Source organism: Vigna angularis, chromosome 4, assembly GCF_016808095.1.
Source record: "Vigna angularis cultivar LongXiaoDou No.4 chromosome 4, ASM1680809v1, whole genome shotgun sequence".
In the NCBI taxonomy this organism is placed as follows: domain Eukaryota; kingdom Viridiplantae; phylum Streptophyta; class Magnoliopsida; order Fabales; family Fabaceae; genus Vigna; species Vigna angularis.
In genome coordinates, this window is record NC_068973.1 from 28498720 (window position 1) to 28505382 (window position 6663).

A 6663-nucleotide genomic window follows, 5' to 3' on the forward strand; every position below is an offset into this window, starting at 1 on the left:
CAATGCTCACTTTTTCGTATATTAATAATAATAATAATGATGATAATAGTAATAATAATAAAGTTTAAATCTTTATTGGGGTTCGTATTGGACAGGTGGAAGTTCGTAGCTTATGCTTATTTGGTATGTTTCCCGAAATAAAGTGACTCAGAGCGTAGTAGATATGTATGTATAGATATTACATAGGATACGGTTCGGAACCTAGTAAAAGACACATCTCTATCCTATTCTGTAGCTTCTGTTTGTTTTATTATGTTATGTCACAGCTCGGTGATTACATTACACCAGCACGCTGCCCTAATTAGTTAATTTGCCCATCACGCGTCCACTGTGACACGAAAAACTTCACCAAAAAGCATTTCCTTTTATTCATGTAATTAATCATCAAACGATATGGGAGATCAGGGAGAGATTAAAAGAATTAATTCAAAATTAAGTTAGGATTAAAGTGCTCATTATTATTAGGCAAAATCCTTGAATTTCCACCACCCATGCATGAATATATGTGATGATGGACAATTTCCTGTCATTTTTTTTTAAATTATTGCTATATTAATTGAGTATAAGGTGATGAAGGTAAAGTTGAAAAAAATTATCATACAATTTTAATTATATTTTAAATATCTTATAAATTTAATTTATATATGCTTTTATTAAAAAAATTATGTTATTGAATATTTATAATATTCTTTTAATTTTGTCTGAATATTTTATCATTTTTTATAACTATAGGGTTATGCGATTATTACTTTTTACATCATGTATCAATTCACTTATTTTCTTTTTACAAATAAGTCAACTTACGAGTTAAAAGATATTTGAGAGAACGAGTTGAAATATCAAAAATAAAGATAATGACAATTTCATTTGTTAAAAATAAAATCAAATAATAGAGTAGTTAGAACTTAATAAAATCTATTATAAATTATAATTTTTTTTCTTTAAATTTTTAATGAAGATATATTTTCGAGAACGACACTCTAATTAAATTATAATATATTAAACAATATTCGATAAATATTTAAAGAAAAATATACTGTTAAATATTTTTTTTGTAAAAATAAAAATTAATTCATGTAACTCAACTTTTGAAGAAGTTAGTTAAAAGAATTTTATTTTTTTTAAAAGCTAAAATATTAAACTTTAATTTTTTGAATCCAAATAGCTTATTTTAAACATTTATTGAGAAATTTATTCCACGAAACCTAATTTTTCTATCACCTTTTGATTTAAGATTTTGGCAGTGTCTGGCTACTTGATTTCCCATATTTGTAAAGTGACCCATCAAATTTCTTCCATCCATTATTATGTCCACATGTTAACCAACCATCTATCAAAATCTTATCTATGTGCCCCCAATCATAAAGTTGACTTTACATGGAAACCCCACAATTACTTTATATTTATTTAGATGAATCAGAAGTCACTAATTTTACAAACAATGAAGGGGCCAATAATTAAGATATAGACATGTTTCTTATTGGGTTAGAAAAGCATTCCAAAAGAAGTAATTATACACTAATACTGACAAATGCATCACTATATATCCCTTGCAGGTGGACACATGAGTGCTATAGATATATATATGTAATGTTAATATGGTATCCACAAAAAATAAACCCATTAATTAAGTATCTTAAAGATCCAATCATAATTTCTCCCAAGAACTGTTTGATAAGCATTTTTCATTATTATTTTTATTTTTGTGATTAATATGGTTTAATCATTCATGGTCACACCACAAGAATACAAGTGTCTTCTCTTTAATCACCCCACCTAAGTCTAAAGTATCCTTTAATGTCTCCAATATTTGGGGGCCTCATGCACGAGAAATAATGATTTATTAAGCTTCACATCAATCGTTTTCATGTGGTGATGATCATCTTCTTCTTCCAAGTTTTTTTTTATTAAATCTCAGAACGTATCACCATTTTGTCACGTTCATAAGATAATGGTCGACACCCTATATATATATATTTAGCAGCCATTTACTGTATATTAATTAACTGGTGTATTGTTTGGTCTTTTTCGAGATTATTCACTTTTAGGAGCATGATAGAATATTATTGATAATAATTGTCCGTGTGTCACTTATATAGTTTGTTCAAGTAAATATACAGAATTTGGGAAAAAAATATATGAGAGAGGGGTATCATGCAAGACGAACTTCAATGGTTTGAAAAAGGATAGCTTTAAAATTAACTGACAAGTGTAGTAGTGTTTTCAATTTGAAGCTTGATCTGCTGTGGATGGAATGTAGCAACATTAACCCTTTTAAGGGCTATAGATGATATGATATTAAAAAGTATATAAAAGTATGATAAATTCTTTAATTATGTAAGTTTGATGTGAACTAAATACTTTAATAGATAGTTTATATTATTCCATTTTCTAAATTTTAAAATTTAATAAAGAATAACTAAGATCAATTGCATCAAGTATTGCATAACAAAAGGTTTTATCTTATTAGTACAAATTTTTTGAAAAATATTTAAATTATTTTGAAAATCTTTTATTGTATTTATAAGAAAGACCGATGTAAATGTCAAAAATATACAAAAGAATTACATAATTTAATATAAAAAAATTAACCATTACTAATGTAATTTCTATTTAGAATAATTTCCTTTACTATGTTTTAACTTACCCAAATACTATTATAAAGAAAATACTATACACAGATACACTGATTTATTCTACATTATAATTGTTAAATCAATGTAAATTAATGTAGTAAGTGAGAAAGGGTTTTGACATGAGTTATCAATGGATACAAAATAATATATTTGTACATGAATTATAAGGCAAGATATACTGATGTATAATGTATCAGATCTTACATCTATTATATCTATAGACACAATGTTAGACTATGAAAGAGAGATAACAATGTAACGAATGTCGAAGGTTTTAGTCGTGAAACGAGATCGACTATGAAAAAATACTACTTCAAATAATATTTTAAAAAAAAGTTAGAAACTACTAAAAAAAGTAATTTAACAAACACGATTGCTCAGACTAAATAAATAGATAGCTAATGGAAAAAACAAAAGACTTTCGAAAAAACCTTGTGATTGTCATTTATCATAATGCTAATTATATTATGCAGGATTTCTTTTTATAATCTTGACAGGAAAAGAAAGTGGTTTTATAATTAAATTATTCACTTTCTATTAATATTTTTCACTCACATCAATATCTTCTACTTTTTTAAAAGTAAATACTTAAAAAATAACCTTCAGTTACTAATAGAAATGGTTCACTCTTATGTAAGTATATTTCTAATTGTTACTTTTAACTCACCATGTTATAGATGTTCTTGACATGACGATGAATAATTTAGTTTTGTTATAGAAAATACACGTGATCCTGATAAAGAGAAAATATTTTCTGAAGTTATAATTCAAAATTGATAATTTTGTTTATGGTAAAATTAGTTATGCAATATATCATAATTTTTTAATGAGTACGGATTTGATTAAGGCTGCTTGTATTTATGTACTTTCCAAATTTAGAAAGTTAAAAAGTCTTACTATTAACTGTAATTTTATTTTCCGACAAACTTTTTTAGAATTAAAAAAACTAGGCAATATAAATATCAAAACCTATGTCGTAAAAATTCAAGTGCACTAAAGATAATCTGTTTAGGGAAGCCCTTTGGTTCTCAAGTATGATTTATAAAAAAATATATATATTTTTCAATTCATACCTAAAATCATTCATACATTTGTGTGTAACATTTTATCTTTTTTAATGTTTGAAGTACCTCATATACCATAAGTTTTATTTATTTTTTTCAGTTACTTAAAATTATACAAACCAGTAAGGATCAACATTGAACAATACATGAATAGGTGGAATTGGTTTTTTTAACATTGAATTAAAAAAACTAAACGTACTGAAACAAAAAAAAATTGATATATTTCTTTACAAAAAGAAAAAACACATCCAAAAAAAAGCAATAAAGGTGATACGAAATAATTCATTTGTGTAAAGCATCAAACTTCTAACACAAACTTATTGATTTACGCCAAAAGCAAGGTTACCTAACTCCATCTTCTCAATGCAACATGGGCACTGCACTAATGTACTTATCCACTGCACACACATTCTTTATGCCTTGCATTCTATGCAAATATATCTTTTTTTGTGGACTCTATGCAAATAATGTTTTCTACTGTGCATAATGTCTGGTGGGGAATTAACGTTGTAGGATATATATTGTCACAAAAATAAATAATATGAATCAAGTATATCTCACCAAAAACTAAAAGATACTCCTATTTGGAGAGGGTGACATAGGGTGGGGAAAAAGGAAAAAGCATTGAAAAGTCGAGGAAGAAGCATGGCCAAATAATAACAATGGGAAAGAGAGAAAGAAACTGGCAAAAAAGAAACAACAAAATTATAAAAATCAAAAATAAATAGGAGAAAAACATGAAAGTTGTGAGATTTGCTGAATAAATTGGATTTTGTACGTTGGAACACAGAATTTGAATAATTCTTCAGAACGCGATCACCGGCAGCTACTATTGGAAGAAAAATTGAGAAAAGTGGAGAACAAATCAACCTTAATTTAATTAGTGGGACACTCGTTTTGTGTGGAGAACATGGTTTTCGACAATATATTGAAATTACCTTAATTATGAAACAGAGAGGATGTTTTCTGGTGTAAATAATAGGATGAATTTTCAATATACAGTATTTGGATTCATTGAATTGATTATTGGTGGTTTGGTAGAATAAGGTTGCTTTTTGAGTTTTCAAAGGTTGTTAGCTTGTTTCAGGAAATAAATTCCGTCAATTCTGCATGGGATATTTATTTGCTTTAGGAAAAGAAAAGAGGATAACTTATTTGTAATAAAGATGGTAAAATAGATTCAAAACTGATCACTATGGATATGGATTTGATTAGGCGAGTTGGGGTTAGAAAAAAATTACTTTTTTAAAAGTGGATTAAATTGTAATTTGCTTATCTGATTTGAAGGTTGAATGAATTTAAACAAGGTTAAAAATGGGTGATTTTTTACTATTTTTTTATAAATATTTTATTGTAATTATTTGGTATTTTTGTTGTGTAAGTTGTTAATTTACCGTGTAATGTTGAAATAATTTGATTTATTTGTTTGTTTCCATATGTTGGTAATGTTTATCTAGATAAACATTTTTATTATAGTACTATTAAAAAAATAGATGGAATCAATTTACTTTTATATTATATAATAAATATATAAAATACATTAAAAGAATATTTTTTTTAATAAACTCAATTCATAATGAATTGAACTGAGTTATAAAATTTTTTATTCATTAAAATACGAGTTGAATTAAGTTGATTTATTTTTAATTTAATTTATAACAAGTTAATCCATATAAATCGAATTCATTTAGTTTGACATTCGTATTTATAAAATATTTTTTAAATAATTATTTTTAGTCGATTTTATCTTGTATAATACAATATTAATTCAAAAAAATTATTAAAAGTTACTAACAACAAACCAGTTATTGTTCAGAAGATTTGTTATAACTGATAAATTGTGGGGAACTATACTCATATTATTGAGTATACTCACACTTAGAATGATATTTGCGAGTACTTGATAATAAAAGTTGCAATAATAAAACCTTAAAACCACTTTTCAAATGAAACCAAAATAAATAAATAATTTTATATATACAAATATTAAATAAAAATTAAGCAAATATAATTTTGTGAGCTACCTTTTATCGTTCATTAAAACTTAGGTTCTCCTATAAAGATCTTGGAAAGTGATGTTTATTTGAAACAAACAAAAACATAAAGGGAATAACGATGAATATATTTTCTTTTATCTATAAATACAACCTATTTTCATGAGAAAAATAAACCGTTTATATAAAAATGTTTTCAGTTTTATTTTCTATATTATCTTTTAAAGTATTCCTGTTTATAAGATTCAATTTTTTTTTCTACACTTGATGAATTTAACAAGTTATTTTATAAAATATATTTTTCGTATCTCACTCGGACTCTTTCTTCTTGTTGTTTGAATGAGATAGTTACGTTTGCTAAGGAGGAACATGTTTCTAAATCATCGTTTGGTTGTTTGAATAAACTTCTTGTTTGACTTTAAAGGTTCTTTATAACCTGAACACTGACTGAGTAAAATAATTTGTTATGTATTATAAACTGATTTTTCTGTTCCTTCTCGAGTGATAAACTTTTAAATGTTTCACAATTATAATTGATATTCCACATTCATGTTCTGATTTGTCATCCAAACAATTAATTCTTCTAAAGCAATCAGCCCTATGTTACTTACGAGACATTATGACGTTCAAAGTGAAAAATAAAATAGAAATTTCACTATATTTGTTCTTGTCTTTGAAGTAACAATCCCAATTATTAATACCTAATACGAATAAAATTTCTTTTGACAATATATTTTACTTTTATTTCTTAAAATAACATTATTTAAAAAAGTAATACATATTTATTAATAATATAAAATATTTTATACTATCATATAAAAAATACTTAATTGTTTATTTGGTCTCTACATTAAGAGGTTTTTTTCTGTTTAGTATTCCCTTTTAAAACTACATGTATTACGTCTCCATATAGTATGATTTGTATCAATCAAGTCTTTTTGGTTAAATTGACAGAAATAGAGTTAACTC